At 36.3% G+C, this 18,153-nt stretch overlaps 1 long non-coding RNA gene across 1 annotated transcript in view; it reads right to left on the reverse strand.

Annotated features, from left to right (window-relative positions):
* Window positions 1–6,693: 6,693 nt before the first annotated feature.
* LOC134478016 (uncharacterized) overlaps window positions 6,694–18,153 on the reverse strand; it is a 38,337-nt gene continuing 26,877 nt past the window's right edge. Inside the window, exons 3-4 of the long non-coding RNA XR_010050358.1 lie at window positions 7,097–7,217; window positions 6,694–6,787 (exon numbers count right to left, since the gene is read on the reverse strand). This is a non-coding gene — a long non-coding RNA (uncharacterized LOC134478016). The remainder of the gene's footprint in view (window positions 6,788–7,096; window positions 7,218–18,153) is intronic.

Consider the following 18,153-nt stretch of genomic DNA (forward strand, 5'->3'; position numbering starts at 1 on the left):
CCTAGTAACTTTTTTGATTTAGTTTTAAATATAACAGAATAGAGAAGATACATAAACGAATAGGTGGAAAATAAATAGCTTCTAATTACAAACCAGACTCTCATTAAACCCTTGATTGGGGCTGGGGATTTAGCTCAGCGACATAAGTGCCTTCCTTGCAAGTGTGCAGTCTTGAGTTCAATCCCTGGTACCGATAAAAATGAAAAAGACAAAAATAAAAAAAAAATTTTTAAAAACTCTTGATTATTGCCTCCATCAAGGGGGTATCAGTTGTAATGTCCAGTTGTAAAAACTGAGTAATGAAATGTAACTTCAAATAAGATTTCTCTCTAAACAGTGCATATTTTGAACATTAATATTACCCTTACAAAAAAATTTAAGAAGTATTTCAATGTTGTTGTCTTGAAGAAAATTGTGAATTTTTGTGTTTTATTGTACTCTTTTTCATCTAATTTCTATGCGCAACACAATTAGTTGAGGTAAATCCATGTTGCCACACTTCATAGATCATTCCTTCTTAATTGTTGAGTAGTATTTCATTGCATTGATATATCACAATTAATTCACACATTCATCTGTTTATGGTAATTTAGGTTGCTTGTAGTTTTCAGCTATGATAAATAAAACTTCTCTGAATATATGCATTCAAGTCATTGCAAGGCTGTATACTTTCATTTCACTTGAGCATATACATAGGAATGAACAGCTGGATTACAGTGTGGGCATACATTTAACTTCTTAAGAAACTGCCAAATAGTTCTTGGTTGCTCCATTTTACATTCTCACCAGTAGTAAATGAGAGTTTCATTTCCTCCATGCCTTCACCAACGCCTGGGGGGCAAGTTTTGAAACTTAACTATTCTTATAGTTCACTGTGGTTCTAATTTTCCTAATGATATTCAGTATAATTTATTTAATGATTTGCCATCTATATATGAATTTTAGTTAAGTTTCTGTTGAAATATTTTGCCTGTTTTTCAAATGGAAAGTTGAATTTCTGAGATTTAGAGTTCTGTATATATTTTGGATATAAATTCTTTACATTTATTGATCTATGTCTTGTAAAACTGCTCTTCCCATATGTGGCTTATATTTTCATTCTCTTAACAGTGTCTTTGAAAATGCAATATGTTTTAATTTGTATTAATTCTGACATTTTATCTTATGAATCATATTTTTGGTGTCACATTTAAGAAATATTTGCTTATTTCTATATGTTTTCTCCTGTGAGTTTTATAATATGCATTTCTATCTTTAGGTTTATGATCTATTTTGAGTTCACTTTTGTGTAGGAGACAACTTGAGTGACTCCCCTTGAATGCAGAACAATTGCTGCAACTTTGATTGTATTGAGACTTACCTCCTTATACTGATAGGTACAGAGCTGACTCTATTCAATTGGCTCTAAGCATTGCAAATAAGTCTAGTGAGGTACTGGTATGTAATATCTAAAGCCATCAGACAGTCTCCTGTTTCCTCATGGAGTGCTCTCTCTAAAATATATAAGCACAGCAGGATGGTAGAGCCAGTTAGCTCCAAGCATATCATCTGGGATATGAGTCTTGAGATAAAGAGGTTGCGACTCTCCAGGGCACAAGAACTTACATATCAGAAACTGAACAACAGCCTCCAAAAACAATTCAGTTGCTACCTTAATTGAATTATGCAAATTGATCCTTCTGCATATCTTTATCTCTGCATTTTGAGGAGATGTTTTTGTCCCTACCTAGCTAGCCAGTTTACTCATCCTTGAACCACTCCTTTCTTCACAAGGTAATAAATCCTGGGAGAGGCTCAGGATCAAGGCCTTTGTCCTCACATCCTCATGGGGATTGGATTTAGGAGTCCTTGGCTGCCCTTAACCTGGAATATGTCTTGGTGTCTATACTTTGGCCATGGGTTGCATTGGAGGTGGTAGATTGGAATTAACTTACTGGTGTTCCAGTAATATAACAATAGGATTATAAATGTCACTTTGTGGATTGTGAAGAAGACTTGAAAAGAGATTACAATACTTGGTGGACTGTACTCAATATTTGGGATTACAATACTTTTGTGTATGGTGTGAGATATGGATCAAAGTTCCCTTTTTCACATACAAATATACAACTAATGTAGCACCAATTATTGAAAGGAGTATGTATTCTTCACTGAGTTACCTGTGCACCTTTATCAAAAACCATTTGTCATTATGTGTGCATACATATTGAAACACATATTTTTAAAACTGTGACTTACTTCCGCTGATCTATTTATTTATACATATGCCAATACCACACTGTTTTGACTACTGTAAATTTGTAGTCCTTGAAGTCAATTAGCTTTAGCATTTCAAATTTATTCTCCATCAAAAATCTTTGGATTTCTCTAGGTGTTTTACATTTACATATAAATTGTAATAGTTTTGCTAAGATAGAGCTTACAGATCATGAAATTTGAGAGAACAAGTCAGCGTCTCCTGAGAATCAACCATGCTAGAACTTGGAGGACCAAATAAGAAAGCAACAAGTCAGCCTTGGTAAGCAGCACAAGCCACGGGTGAGGCAGGGAGGAAATAAGGCAGTGTCTCCTGTGAGCCTACCTGCACGGGCTGAGAATCAAAATTCCCATGCCCCACCTTCACCTGTTAGCAACTGTATGGTTTCAAGGTCAGCCAGAGTTGATAGCAACTAAGGTACATAAAGCAATTAAATGCTTGTATTGTTTGGTTGATTATGCTGACCTGGGGCCAGAGTTCTGAGCATCTCTCTTGGGAGGAAGAGAGTATGCAGTATAGAAAATATAGAGGATCAGGGGCTGGGGATTTAGCTCAGCAGCATAAGCGCCTACCTTGCAGGCAGGCAGTCATGAGTTTGTTCCCTGGTACTGATAAAAAACGAAAACCACAAAAAAAAAAAAAAAAAAAAAAAAAAAAAAAAAAGAAAGAAAGAAAGAAAGAAAATATAGGGGATTTTCTTCCATCTTATTTTTGAAGGCAAATATTATTTTTACTGTTTTGGTTTGTTCTGAGTAATTGTTTTTGCTTTCTTCAATATCCTGTTTTAATTGATTTTATAGTGTTTTGTTTTGGGTTTGATTTTGCTGTACCTAATTGAATGGATAACTATAGTGAAGATAACAAGATATACTATAGTAGCTATTACTATTATCCTGGTATCCTGAAGTTCTGTACCAATTTCACTGCATTGTCTCAATTGGCTTTGTTCTGCTTGTTTTGTTCTATATTACTATCTTTAAAAAAAATCCACTCACTTAACTGTTATTCTATATTTTTAATGTATTTGTAGAGTTGTATCTATCTAACTTTAGAACATTTTTCTTACCTGAACACCAAACCTCATGTCCATTAGCAGTCATTCTCAACCCTACACCACCCCATCAACTATTAGACCAATTGTTCTCAGTTTAGAGCTTCCTATTTTAGACATTGCATGTAAATAGCATCATATAATATGTGGTCTTTTTGCCTATTTTATTACTTTAGTATTTTACTCTTTGTAGCAGTCAAATAGTATCCATAGCATGGATATACCACATTTTATTTATCCATTCATTAATGGGTAGCTATTTTGGTTGAACTATTTCTGCTTTTTGCTGTTATAAATAATAAGACTGTCCAATGGCATGACATGTGCACTTTTATGAGTATATTCTATTGGTGAGACTATAAAAGAGAACCACTTTGGTGAACAATCTGGCAGTTTCTTAGGAAGTTAAATATATGTCCATTATGTGACCCAGCCATTCTACCCACACATATTTACTCAAGTGGAATGTTATAGCCATTCGGGAAAATAGTTTGAAGAGCTTCTTATAACGTTAAACATAAGCTTATATCGTATAACCAATAAGCATACACCTGGAATTTATCCTGCAGAAATAAACTTATGTTCACACAAAAATCTATACATGAATGGTAATGGAAGCTTTATTTGTAATAGTCAAAACCTGGAAACAAGTCAAGTATCTAACATAGAGTGAATGGATAAGCAAACTGGTGAATGTATAAAATGGAATTTGCTTAGCAAAGGAATGAAATACTGACAGAATCAAAACTTGAATGAATCTCAAGAAACTTATACTAAGTGCAAAACGTATCAGGGCCAGAGATATAGCTCAGTGGCACAGTGCCTGCCTGACAAGTGTGAGGTTGTGAGTTCAATTCCCAGCATTAAAAATAAATAAATAAATAAAAATAGTCTGGATCAAAGGTTTACATATTCTATTATACCACTGATATAACGCTCTCAATGTAAGAATTTTAAAAAAGATGATGGATAATGAGTAAATGGCTATTTAAGGAACTGAGGAAGAGTGTGACTATTAAAGGGCAACATAAAATAGCAGACTTATAGGCTAAAAAAAGTATATATAAGACTGGAAAAAGTTAAATATGGCCTATACTTGAGTTAATGGTGTTATATCAACATCAATTTCTGGATAATGACAATGTATTATGCTGTCCTAATTGCTTTCTCATTGCTGGAACAAAATATCTGGCAACCACACATTAAGGAGAAAAGGTTTATTTTAGTTCATGTTTTATAAAGGTATCAGTCCCCAGTTGGCTGGCGCCAAGGCTGGGTGGCATGGCAGAGAGGAATGGAGGAAAAGAAACAGTGCATGGCAGACAAAAAACATACAGGACCAAGCCTTCCTTACCCTGTTCATTCCATTCAGGCTATAATCCTATTGGTTGGTGCCACTCACACCCAGAATGGGCCTTCCCATTATCCACTCCCAGAACTGCACCAAACCAATCAATGGACTAATTCAGTTGCCATGCACCCATAACTTACACTCTTATGATTCAGCCACCTCCCCAAAGCTCTGCCTATGAGTGCAAATTCTTTGGGGGAATGTCTAAATTTAAGCCGTAACATGTGCTTATAAGATATCATTTGAGGGATGTGGATAAATGCTACACTAAAACTATATTCTACTCTTATATGTTCGTGTGAATCTAAAACTATTTCAAACCAGAGAGCTATTTTTTCTTTTTTATTTTTTATTAGTACATGCTTATAGTACATACTGATTACACTGTAGCGAGTAGGTGCATGTAACATATAATATATCTAACATATAATATATCTTACTTCTTTTTATTCCCTTTCTTTCCCCTCTCTTTCCCCTTCACTCCATCTCAAGATCTCCTTACCATTTATCAAAGATCTATCACCCTATTTTTTACTATCTTTTTCTTTGCTCTTTAAATTGTTTATACTTTGGGTTTCTCATACAGCTGAGGTTTGCAGTATTTAGGTTTACATGTCTGATTTACTTCATTTAACCTTATGTTCTCATGGTATATCCCTTTTCCTACAATTGACTGAAATTTATGTTTCTTTATGGCAAAGTATTATTCCTTCTGTCCCTATCTTTCAATGACAGCTCTCAATATAAATGATCTGAACTCCACAATTAAATGACAGACTGGCAGAATGGGTCAGAAAGCAAAATTTAATAGTTTGCTGCATACAAGAGACACATTAAATCCAAAAAGCGATCCACAGAGTACAAATCAAAGGCTGGAGAACAATATTCTAAGTACCAGATCCCTAAAGCAAGCAAGGGTAGCAATTTTACTCTTGAGGTGAATAACAAGCCAAAATTGATGAAAAGAAGCAAAGAAGGTCAAATACTGGTGCACCCAAATTCATAAAGGAAACACCTCTAGACATAAAAGATCAAATAAACACCACAGTCATAGAGGAGACTTCAATATGCTTTTTCACAAATAGATCAAGAAAACAAAAAAATAACACAGAAATATCAAAGCTAACCAAAAGAGTTATTTCTAAAATTACAGCCAAAGGTCTACCATAATTTTGGCCAGAATTTCAGGGAAAAGCTTGCCAAATTGAATAGGAAAGTTTAGCCCTCCCTGGTAAGCGGCAGCGGTGTGGCAGACTGTGGCCCTTCCTTGGGGAGAACCACCAGTGGCTCCTGAGATCCACAGCATGTTAGAACTTAGGACACTGGGAAACCAAGTAAGAGGCTCCCCTCCTTGTTAAGTGGCTTCAATGTAGCAGACTGTGGCCCTTCCAGGGGGGAGAACCACCAGTGTCTTCTGAGATCCATACCATGTTAGAACTTACGAAGCGGGGAAACCAAGCAACCAGCCTGCCTCCCTGCTAAGCAGTAGTGAACCTACTGGTGCACAGCCTAGAGTCAAATATCCCACTTCCCCTACCCTGCTTCTTCTGTCTCCACCCCATTAGTAAATGGGAATCAGAAATCTGAGCATCTCCTGGGAGGTTGACCATAGCAAATAAGGAAGATTTCCTTCTACCATCTCTTTGAAGGCAAATATTTTTATTACTGTTTTGCTCTATTCTGATTAATGGTACTGCTCTATTCAATATTCTGTTTTGATAAGTTCTATAATGTTCTGTGTTTCATTTTATTTTGATATACGTGATTGAAAGAACAACTATTATAAAGATAACAAAATATACTGTGATACCTATTACTGTTATCCCGGTAACCTGCTGTGAAGTTCTGTACCAGTTTCATTGTACAATCTTAGTTGGCTTTATTCTGTCTTGTTCTGTTGTATTTTACTACTTTCAAAATAAAATTTAAAAAAAGAAGTTTAGCATTCAGTGTAGTTCTCTAGACCAACTGCTATTTTATAGAGGCAATTAAAATATTTACTAAATTTTTCATATTCTATGGAAACCAAATACTGCCATTTGAAAAAGTTCTTCTTAAATATATGTAAGTGGAAGTCTGTTGATGTCAACATTTCCTCTTCTGCCTTTTTTCTGCCTGAACTGTGGACCTAATGGAAAGATACAAGCAACTATGAAATAAAAACTATAGGTTAAGAATGATGCCACAAAACGAATGTGAACTATGAACATATAATACATATAAATATGTATAATCTTATGTGGAAAAAACAAATTTGCATTGATTTAAGCTACTGTTGTTCAACAAAGCCAAATGCCATCTCTCCAAGGAGAGAAATCCACTTTTCCTCCCGACACAGTGGGTTCCCGGGGAAGGGCCAGATGTGTGCCCAGAACAGAAAGGCATTGGCCAATGAGGCAGCACCATAAAGGCAATCCAGGTTGACTACAGGACTCACCACACAGGTGGCAGCAGTTCAGGACCTCTCCTGTGCATGTGGTTACACCTGGGGAGGATCGATGAAGCATCATAATGACAGGGAATCTGGATCCTTGCTAGGTTCAGAGATCACCACTGTGCTGAGAGATCAAGGAAAAACCATTCAGAATCCACCAAGAAAATTCTATCTCAGTAGCTCTTGACCCTCTTACACACCTGAAGAAACAAGAGCTTTTCACCTGAGGCTTCTGACATTAAGACCAACCTGTGGTCCAAGCAGCAAGAATTGTCCCCAGTCCCCTCTGCTTGTAGCTGGCATGCGCTTGAGATAGTCCCTCCTCCCTTGAACCAATAGAGTCTCCACCTTTCACGTATGCTTAGTTAATATAAAATATTACTACATTCAAACTCCAGTTTTCATTATTCGTGCACTAGCCATTTGGGCATTATTCGTGCACTAGCCAGTTGGGAGTGAATTCCTTTTTTTTTTTTTTTTTTTTTTTTTTTTTTTTGTCTTTTTCCGTTTTTATCAGTACCAGGGATCAAACTCACAACTGTGTGCTTGCAAGGCAGGCGCTTATGCCGCTAAGCAAAATCCCCAGCCCGGAAGTGAATTCTTAATCGTCCATTTGGTGACTATGTTCTATAAAAAAACACTTATTCTCTTAGTCAATACCTTCAACTGCATCATACTATTGTAAAATAAGATATTAAAATAAAGCAATTATTTGTAACATATGGTATCACAGCATAAGCGATAGCATTTTTCTTAACTATTACTGTTAGTATAGGTTTCATTTTAAAAGCACTTTTTGTTTTGTCAGGAGAAATCCTCCTAAATTATTTGTTCAAAATGTATTATCACCCCCGTTGGATCAGTGAACTAGATGACAGTTCAATTTAATCCATGCCAAAAGAAAATCCTTTAAGGAAATTGTCTATGGTTTAGGAAAACATTATATTGCTTTTCAGAAAAAAGAATCAAGTGACACTGAATAAGAAAAGTATAAAAGAATAAATAATTGCATGAGAGTAGCATATCTGCTCACTGAAATAGATTTTTTAAATAAGCAGAACACACACAGACAGAGAAAAAAAAAACAGAATGAGAGTATACTTCCAACCAATTCAAACTAAAGTCTCAGAATTTAGAAGGCATGAAAATAATTCCCCCAAATTTAATTGACTGTTTACTGGGGTGAAGAAAGGCTTCACTGTGATGCTATGTGTAGAAGTTGAAATCAGTTTATATATATATATATATATATATATATATATATATATCAGAGAGAAAGAAAGTAGGAAAGGGGAATAAAGGAAAGAGTACAAGGAAGAGGAAGGAGGGAGAGAGAGAGAGCCTGAGGCAGGAGGGTCACAACTCAAGCCCAACCTGGGCAACTAAGTAAGAACCTGTCTCAAAATAAAAAATAAAAAGAACTGGAGATGTGTCTCATTGTGAAGTTCAGGATTTGATCCCCAATATTACAAAAGAGAAAGAGAAGGGGAAACTGTTCATATATTTTAATCAAGCTAATTCTAGGTATGTATCCTGAGGATATAATATTTTCAAAAATGGTTGGAGATATGGGTATAATAATGTTAGCGGCAGAATTCCTTATCACCAAAAACGGGACTAAGATAAATAAATTAAATATCTACTGGTGAGAATGGAAACTAAATGTCCCCAGAGATTTATTTATAGCAAAGTATAGAGATGAGGCTGCTCAGAGTTGAGCAATATGATGTGGCCCACAGAGCTGTGTTGGACTAAGCCCTTCTCAGGAGGAATGCAGTCTGCAGAGAGAATAAGACATTAGAGCACACTCACTTCCAGTTACTTGAAAACTAGATAAACATCTACTATATTTCAGGCACTGTGCTAGATGCTAGCTGAGTAAAGCAGGACTCAGAGAGGTAAGGATACTTCTGCTGAGATGGAGCTGGAGGTGTTAACCAACCAGAGTTACAGAGGGAATGAGTGGCTTTGTAGGCATCCAGGCAGTAAAACAGGGTCTGGGAGGGGTGCTGACAGTTCAGGAAGAGTGGGAGGATTGTTTCTTGTAAGAACGTTTAAGACACAGGAACTAAGAATACTTAGAATACAAATACCAAGGACAGTACACTACTGTACACAACTGTGCCTAATCTTTCTTTACAATGCTTGACTTTGATCCCACCTACAACTGGTGAAAGTGTGGTACTGCTATACGCTCTTTAAAGATGGAGATATGTTCCACAAAATGCATTCTTAGGCAATTTCACCACTGTGAAAACCCAGGTGAGATAGCCTACTACACACCTATGCTATCTCATATATGTCGTACATGTGGATGCTACAGGCTGTGGATACCCAGTTACTGTTTATGAAAAGTTATCTTCCCTTCTGGACTCTGGTCAATACAAGGCCAAATGTGAAAACCACTGGTACACCCAGAAACAGCACAGCAATGGAGACAGACATCGCCAGTGCTGCCTTCTGTCAGACAATAAATAGGACTGTCACACCACATGCAACAAATACAGCAAAAACCACCCATGCCATATCACTTCCACCTGGCAGTGTTTCTTCTAATTTCCATTTGCCATTAATACAAAAAGTTTCAGTCACTTGGGTTGAAAACATGCAATGTATTTTATTCTTCCCAGATTATGCTTTAGCCACCAGTTAGTCACTAAGACTTGGTGACTTTCTGATAACACATTTTCTTTTCACATCTATTCTTTCTTCATGGCTTCCATCCCTACCACCACCACTAAGGTTCAGGTCTTAATGGCCTCACACTTCAACCATTCCTGTATGATTACTCCTGGGTAGGTTTTTTCATTCTTCCAGTTTGAATTTCTTACTCCTTCCTCTGCATTTCTATTTGAGATATTTCTCTTGGCACTTGCCTTTGAGCCTTAACTAAATCCTATCTTTGCTATTGTGGGTGTCTCTCATTTTATAGAATGTCACCTTGCTGAGCTTAAAAACATTCTGTTTATATAGATTGAAAGTGAGTGGCAGCCCAGAATCCACCAAGTCTGTTTCTGTTTCTCTAAAAGAATGTGTTTACTTCCTCCCTCTGTGTGATGCTTTGACAGTCCTGCAAATATTTCAGACATTTTCAATACTATTATATCTGTTATGGTGAGCTTTGATCAGTGACCTTAGAAGTTACCATTATAATTGCTTTGGGGCATCATGAACTATCCCCGTATAAGACATTAAACTTAAGCATTGCAAGTTCCAGGAGAACATGGCGGACAAATAACAGCAGTCACAGAGGCTCTCTGAGATTACTAGTTTAGAATCCAGGAGCGGTGCCGTGTTAGGAGTCCTACGTGAGGGGAGATGTACACTGCCGACCCAGGAATGAACTAAGCTGAGAGAAACCAACTGGAAATGCAATCCTGATGCTATAACAGGAACAGATAAAATCTCAGTGCAGAAGCTGGATCCCACACCACTGGAAGCCGTGATTTGAATTTCCTGCTGCCAATAATGCATCCCAATCTGCACGGCAGGGAGAGAGACTTGCAAAAGCTCTGAGAGCTGGAATTGGTGAACCAAATGGTGAACCAAACAGCGTTGATAGCAGGACTGGCAGGGAGCCCTGCATTGACTGCAGTGAGTGAGACAAATGGGGACCCTTTCATAGAGTAGGAGGCTCCAACAGAGGACATTCTGGGAACGAGCAGACTAGCCGGAACAGGGCCCTGCAGTGACTTTAGTCGCATATTCCCCTCTCAAGCGGGAGTGGTGGGGAGTGCTTGGCCTGGTGACACCATGGACTAAGATCCAGTAGGCTAGACCAAACCAGGTCCCTGCACCTGGCGGTGCACCCTAGCAGTGAAACATTCAGTAGGTTGACCTGGAGGGGCGGGCCCAGCAGAGGCTGCCCAGGTCTGTGTCTCCCTAGTACACTGCAGTGGGTGGGAACACCTAGCCGGCGGATTCAAACAAACTGTAACAGACAAAGAGAAAAAAAAAAAACTGGACCTCCTACATATGCTTGTATGGAAGGAACAAAGAGTATGGGAAAAGGGAGCAATAAGAAAGGGTCTTCAGTCCCCAGTCCTGAGAACACTGATCCAGGAAAGGTAAATGCAAAAGAGAATGAAGACAGAAAACATGCAATATCAGACACAGCACCTATAGACATAAAGCGGTATCTCTGGAGCCTCATAGACGAGTTCAAAAATGAAGTATTTAATGAAATAAAGCAAGAAATAAGTAGAATAGTTAGAGAAATACTAAGCACCACCCAAGAAAAAACAGATGATGGAATGGAAGAACAGAAAAAAAGGGGAAAATTGTTTGATGGAGAAAATAGAGAAAACATAGAATATGTGAAGCAGATTCAAAGAGATTACCAGGAAACTAAAAACTCTATCGAAAGCTGCCATAACAGCTTGAAAGAAGCTAAGGATAGATTATCTGAACTGGAGGGCAGATTCATAATGTGGGAGCTTGAAATGAAAAACTTCTTAAAAATAACAAAAAAACAGCAATAATACAAAGGCTAGAAGATGATAAGAGGATCTATAACTTAAGAATTAAGAACATAAAAGAAGAAGTAGGGACACAAACAAATGGACTACAAAAGCTATTCACAGAAATAATCCAGGAGAATTTCCCTAATTTAGCAAAAGGTAAAGATACTCAGATGTATGAGGCATACAGGACCCCAGCCACCTACAACCCAAACAGAGCTACACCCAGGCATATAATAATCAAAATTCCAGAAATACAATATAAGAACAGAATATTAAAAGCCATCAAAGACAAGAAACAGATCATGTACAAGGGAATACCCATCAGAATTACAGCAGACTTCACAAACCATCAAATCATGAAGAGTGTGTGGGGAAATAATTCAAGCTTTGAAAGATAATAACCTCCAGCCAAGATTGATATATCCTGCACAACTGTCCCTAGAAATTGATGGAAAAACAAGGTGCTTCCAGGATAAAGAGGAACTAGTGGAATTTGCAACCTCCAATTCAACTCTACAGAGATTACTACAGGATATTCTAAAAATGAAAAATACAAAGATTCCAGAAACCGTGGCAGAGAGGCCACAATGAATGGAGCAGAAAGTGAAATGAAGAGGACAAACTGACAACTAATGACAGAAAAAGAGCTCAACAGAAATGAAGCAGAGAAGGTTGGATGGTAGGAACAGCCATTTTGGAGAAAACAAGACATCATAATAGGTAGTGCTGATTTAATATCCTCTTGTTTTGAAGTCCCATCAAGCTTTTGTCCTTCTGTCTCCATCGGTTGTAACATGTTGTATCTTACTGGATTTTATTATATGTTATAATATAAACAAAAACTTCTATAGACAAGGAGATTATACAGAAACCATTGTTCATTTTCTGTTAGTTGATTCTAAATACCCTGTAATACTGTCATTCTCTTGAACAGTTTTACAATGTCTTGATATGTTTGATGCTACAGTATACGAAGTTATACCAAAGATTTTAAGGGAAGAGACACTATGGTAACTACTATTATGTCGAGATTATTTTGTGGTGATACACTATTTTGCTTAAATGGCTATGTTTTGACCTGCGCCGTTTTGTTGTTATGCCCTCTTTTTTATCTCAATCTCCTTTTTATTATCTACTTTTTCATTTTATCCTTTTAATTAAGGAAAAAAATAAATTTAAAAATAGCAGGATATATTATAGTAACCCACTTTGATTTCCTATTAACTTGATTTGAAACTCTGTATTGCTCTCACCATCTTGTTTTGACTGATTTTCTCTATTCTGTTATGCTTGATAGTACCAAGTTTGAAAGTATAGGCAACAACTATGAAGACAATAAGATTCATTGTGACGCCCATTCTGGTTGACTATTATCTTCTTTTGAAGTCCTCTAATGTCTCTAATGTTTTGGTTTTATTGGTCTTATTCTTTACTGTTTTGTTCAATTTTGTTTTATTATAACTGATGATATAGGCAATTCTTTTTAAGATAACAAGAGGCATTATGGTAACCATTGTTGATTGTCTAGTATTTTGTTTTTACATTATGTATTATGTCCATCCTTTTGATTTGACTGACTCTGTCCTGGTATGTCACATTTGGTTTTACTTTCTTCAAAAAAAAAAAAGTAATAAGAACTGTGGGAGCAATAAAACCCAAAATCTGTAATTGTCATTGTACAAAAGAAAGGAAAAGAAAGTTCCCTAAAAGATATAACTGCATATATATTTAAGTGTATAAGATAGATAACCATATTACTGAGTTTTGTTGGATCATTGAACAAAACTGTTTGCAGTCTCACTGTTTGAAAGTCCCCTCTATATGCTTTAATTTTGTAACTTCAACAACTATTTCTAAGATGACAATACGTAATTAACTAGTGATTTCCTACTGTTTATTTTTTTCTGAAATTCTGTATAACTTGTACCCTTTTTCTATTTTTTTCCTCCTTAAATAAATTTTTTTTTAAAAAACTTAAACATTGCTTTACCTGATCCACTAACCAGTCCCTGTCTTTCTCCCTCTCTATGAGCCTCCACTTTCCCTGAGAATCAACAATACTGAAACGAGGCCCAGTAATAACCCTAGTAACATGTTCAAGAGAAAAGAAGAGATGTACATCTCTCTCTTCAAATTAAAGCCTGATTTGAACCCCTGTAATGCTCTCCCCATCTTGTTCTGACTGAATTTACTATATTCTGTTTTGTTTGATAGTATCAAGTTTGAGGGTATTGGCCACCACTTTGAAGGCAATAGGATTATGATGCCCATTATGGTTTGACTATTATCTTCTTTTGAAGTCCTGTAAGGTCTCCAATGTAGGTTTTATTGGTTTTGTTCTGTACTGTTTTGTTCAATTCTACTATACCTGATGATATAGGCAACTCTTTTTAAGATAGCAAGAGGTATAATGGTATTGTTGATCACCTGATAATTCTATTTTTGCATCATATACTATATCTATCCTTCTGTTCTAACTGACTCTGTTTTGCTTTGTCACATTTAGATTTTTTTCTCTTCAAAAAAAAAGTTATAAGAACTGTGGGAGTAATAAAACCCAAAAAGTGTAATTGTTATTGTAAAAAAGAGAGGAAAAGAAAGTGATATAAAGGATGTAACTGCATGTATATTTAAGTGTGAGGGTAGAAAACCATATTACTGAGTTTTTGTTGGATCATTGAACAGAACTGTCTGCAATCTCACTGTATGAATGTCCACTTTGTATGCTTTAATTTTGTAATTTGGACAACTGTTTCTAAGATGACAATATGTAATCTATTAACTAGTGATTTCTTACTGTATATTTTTTCTTGAACTTCTGTATTACTTGTACCTTTTTACTTCTTTGTTTTGTTTTGTTTTCCTCTCTTTAATTTAGTGAGAATGGCAACTCAATAGCAGGGGAAACCAAAATCTTGGCCTCTTGCATCTAAGAACCAATTTGTGAATGCAAAGGAAAAGTTACGGAAGGAAATTTGAAGTGCTATTTTCCATGAACGTATAAATGATAAGAAAGCAAAACAGCATTATTGCAGATATGGAGAAAGTTTTAGGGCTCTTGATGGAAGATCAAGACAGCAACAACGCTGCCCTAAACCAAAGCCTAATCCAGAGCATGAACTTGACTCTTCAGTTCTGTGAGGGCTGAAGGAGGTAAGAAGGTGCGGGAGAAGAAAAGTGTGACACTGGTAAAGGTTGGTTCATGGAGTTTAGGAGTGGGAGCTATCTTCCCAAACAGAAAAGCTCAATGCAAAGCAGTGCGTCCTAATGTAGAAGCTACAGAGAGTTATCCAAAAGAGATAGCTAAGAAAATTGATAGAGGTGGCTACTGCCAACAGCAAAGTCCCACTGTAGATGAAACAGCCTTACCGTGAGAAGGGATACCATCTGGGCTTTCATAGCTAGAAAGAAGTGAAAACACGGTTTTAGAGATTCAAAGTACTTGAACCCAACTCATTTACCACGCTGAAATCCAAGTGTCCTTAAGAATGGTACTCAACCTCCCCTGCTTGTGCTCTATAAATGAAACAACAAAGTGTGGATGACAGTACATCACTTTACAACACGGTTTACTGAAGACTCTAAGTCTACTGTTCAAATGTATTGCTCAGAAAACTATATTCCCTTTATAACATCACTGTTCACTGACAATGTACCTGGTCATGTGAGAGACCTGACTGATAAATGCAATGAGATTAATGTTTTTTCCATTTCTATTAATATAGTATCCACATTACAACCCATGAATCAAGGAATAATTTCAACTTTCAAGACTTCTTCCTAAGAAATACATTTAATAAGGGTATACTGCCACAGATAGTGATTCCTCTGATGGACCTCAGCCAAAACTATTAGAAAAATTCTAGAGAGGATTAATCATTCTAGATTCCATTAAGACATTTATAATTCATGGGATGACGTACAAATACCAACACTAACAGAAGTTTAGAGGAAGTTGATCCCAACCCTCATGGATGCCTTTGAGGGGTTTCATACTTCAGTGGAGGAAGTAACTCCAAATGTGACAGAAACAGCCCAAGAACTAGAATTAGAAGTTGAGCCTGAAGATACCCATGACTGGATTGTTGCATACTTGTGGAAAAACTTTAGAAGATGAAGAGTAGCTTCTTATGGGTGAGGAAAGAAAGCAGTGTCTTTCGATGGACCTTACTTTTGATGATAACACTGTGAACATTGTTGGTATAACAATGAAGGAGATAGAATATTACACAAATTTAGTCAATAAAGCAGCAGCCAGGTTTGAGACCCTTGATTCCAATGTTGAAAGTTCTACTGTGGGTAAAATACTATCAAGCAACATCATGTGCTTCCTCTTATGAAAGGAAAATTAGTCAATGCAGGAAACTTCATTGTTGTCTTAGTTTAAGAACTGCCACAGCACCCCTTCCTCAATTATCCATGATCAGTCAGTAGCCATCAACACTATGAAATGATTACAATTCACTGAAGGCTCAGATGACTGGCATATGTTCTAGAATAAAATACTTTAATTGTGGTATGTATTTTTTTAGACAATGCTATTGCACATTTAATAGACTACAGTATAGGGTAAGCATGCAATTTTAATGAACAGGAAAACAAAAATTTACGTGATTCACTTTTCTTTGATATTTCTTTTATTCCTTTTGTCTGAAACCCAACCCCAGTATCTCTAAGGTATGCCTGTAACTATATGTGTTACACTTTTATATGATTGGCAACGCAGTAGATTCATTTACAACAGCATTATCATAAAAATGTGAGTATTGTGTTGCACCAGAAAAAAACATCACTAGGTGATAGGAATTTTCAGCTCCATTGTAATTTTATGGGATCACCATCTTGTTTGCAGCCTGCCATACTGAAATGCTGTTATACGGTGCATGACTGAGTAAATGATGATGATGACAATGATGATGATGGTGATGATGAAAAGGAAGATGAAGACAGAAAGGTAGATAGACACATAACTGGAAGGAACAGATAGTCCGTCAGACAAACAGATAGAATATATTCTTTCCTACACGTATCACTGGAAGAAAGGATAGTCTGTAGTAATTTCTAAAACTAATTGGAACTTCGAAGTATTTTCTCATCTAAATATCCACCAAGAGTTATTTTTCCCATTAAAATTAAAAAGCGAAGTCTCTTCTATTTTTAGTTTTTGAGTGAGCAGCAATGTAAAAATCAGGGCAAAACATGCTCCATATTGAAATATATAGACACTCATATAAAAACAAACCTTCATTAGTAACGTTAACATATCTCTTTGTTTTTTAATACACTTGATGGAATGGAAATGCAAAATGCCTCTTTCTGGACCTTATTTAATTACATTTTCCCACATCCCTAAGCCCCCTTGCTGCTTCTCTTTGATAAGCCCTGTTAAGTCTAATTAGTGTATGAGGAAAATTTAGCAGATATGGGGAGTTGTCCTACATATTGTGTAAGATGTCAGCGTAAGAAGAAGCTCAGTGAAATGTATATGGATATTCTCTGTACTATTTTTGCAACTTTTCTGTGAGTATAAAATTAATTCAAAATAAAATGATTATTTTAAAAAGCAAATGCAAAACCTGTATACTATTTTGCTACTTTTATTAAATGGAAAAAGTAGAAATATGAGTGGTATTATTTAAAAATACACTATCTCCAGAAGTTTACTCAAGGAACTGGTATCATTGGTTAACTCTTGAGAAGGTTCATGAAGTGCTAATGCTCAACGGTTAAAGGATGAATATTCCCTGCATGCCCTTTACAGACATCTTTGCCTCTCTATCATGTGAATATTTTATCTACTCAAAGGGTTAATAAAAAAATAAAAATGTGGATGGTTTGGAAGGAACTTTTTAGCTCTAGATCCCTTCATAAAGCCAGTAGAGGCAACTCAACTTCTATTTCTACTCAGTCTTGCTAAGTGTTTTCTCAAGGCATGTTTCCAGGAAGGCCATCCTGGGATGCTAATATTACTATTTCAGAAATCTGTAACATCCACAAAAGTAAGATATTTTCATTGAAGTTGATTAAGCTTACTCTCTCTTTCCTCCCCAGCATTTACTCCTTCACATTTCTCTGCAGATTGTATGGTGTTGAGAGAGGAAGCAAGAGGGAAGAGGAGGAGGAACAGAATAGAACCACCTGGCAACCATATCATTTTCATTATTTTGTTGTGTTGTGTTTTATTCTCTTTTATTTTCTTTGGTTATGTCCAATCTGATGGCAGGATAAGCTATTTAAAAGATAGCAAGGGTTGACTATTATCTACTTTTGAAGATCTATAATGTCTCCAATGTTTTGGTTTTGTTGGTTTTTTTCTTTACTGTTTTGTTCAAATTTTATTATAACTAATGAGATAGGCAATTCTATTAGAGATAGCGGGAAGCATTATGGTAACCATTGTTGATCACCTAGTATTATGCTTTTACATTATCTATTACGTCCACCCCTTGGATTTGACTGACTGTTCTATTATGTCACTTTTGGTTCTACTCTCTTCCAAAAAAGTAATAAGAACTGTGGGAGCAACAAAACCCAAAATGTGTAATTGTCATTGTACAAAAGAGAGGAAAAGAAAGTGCTCTAAATGATATAACTGCA

The sequence above is a fragment of the Cavia porcellus genome, unplaced genomic scaffold (assembly GCF_034190915.1).
Source record: "Cavia porcellus strain 051 isolate PalLab524CR breed Dunkin Hartley unplaced genomic scaffold, mCavPor4.1 scaffold_11, whole genome shotgun sequence".
Lineage (NCBI taxonomy): Eukaryota > Metazoa > Chordata > Mammalia > Rodentia > Caviidae > Cavia > Cavia porcellus.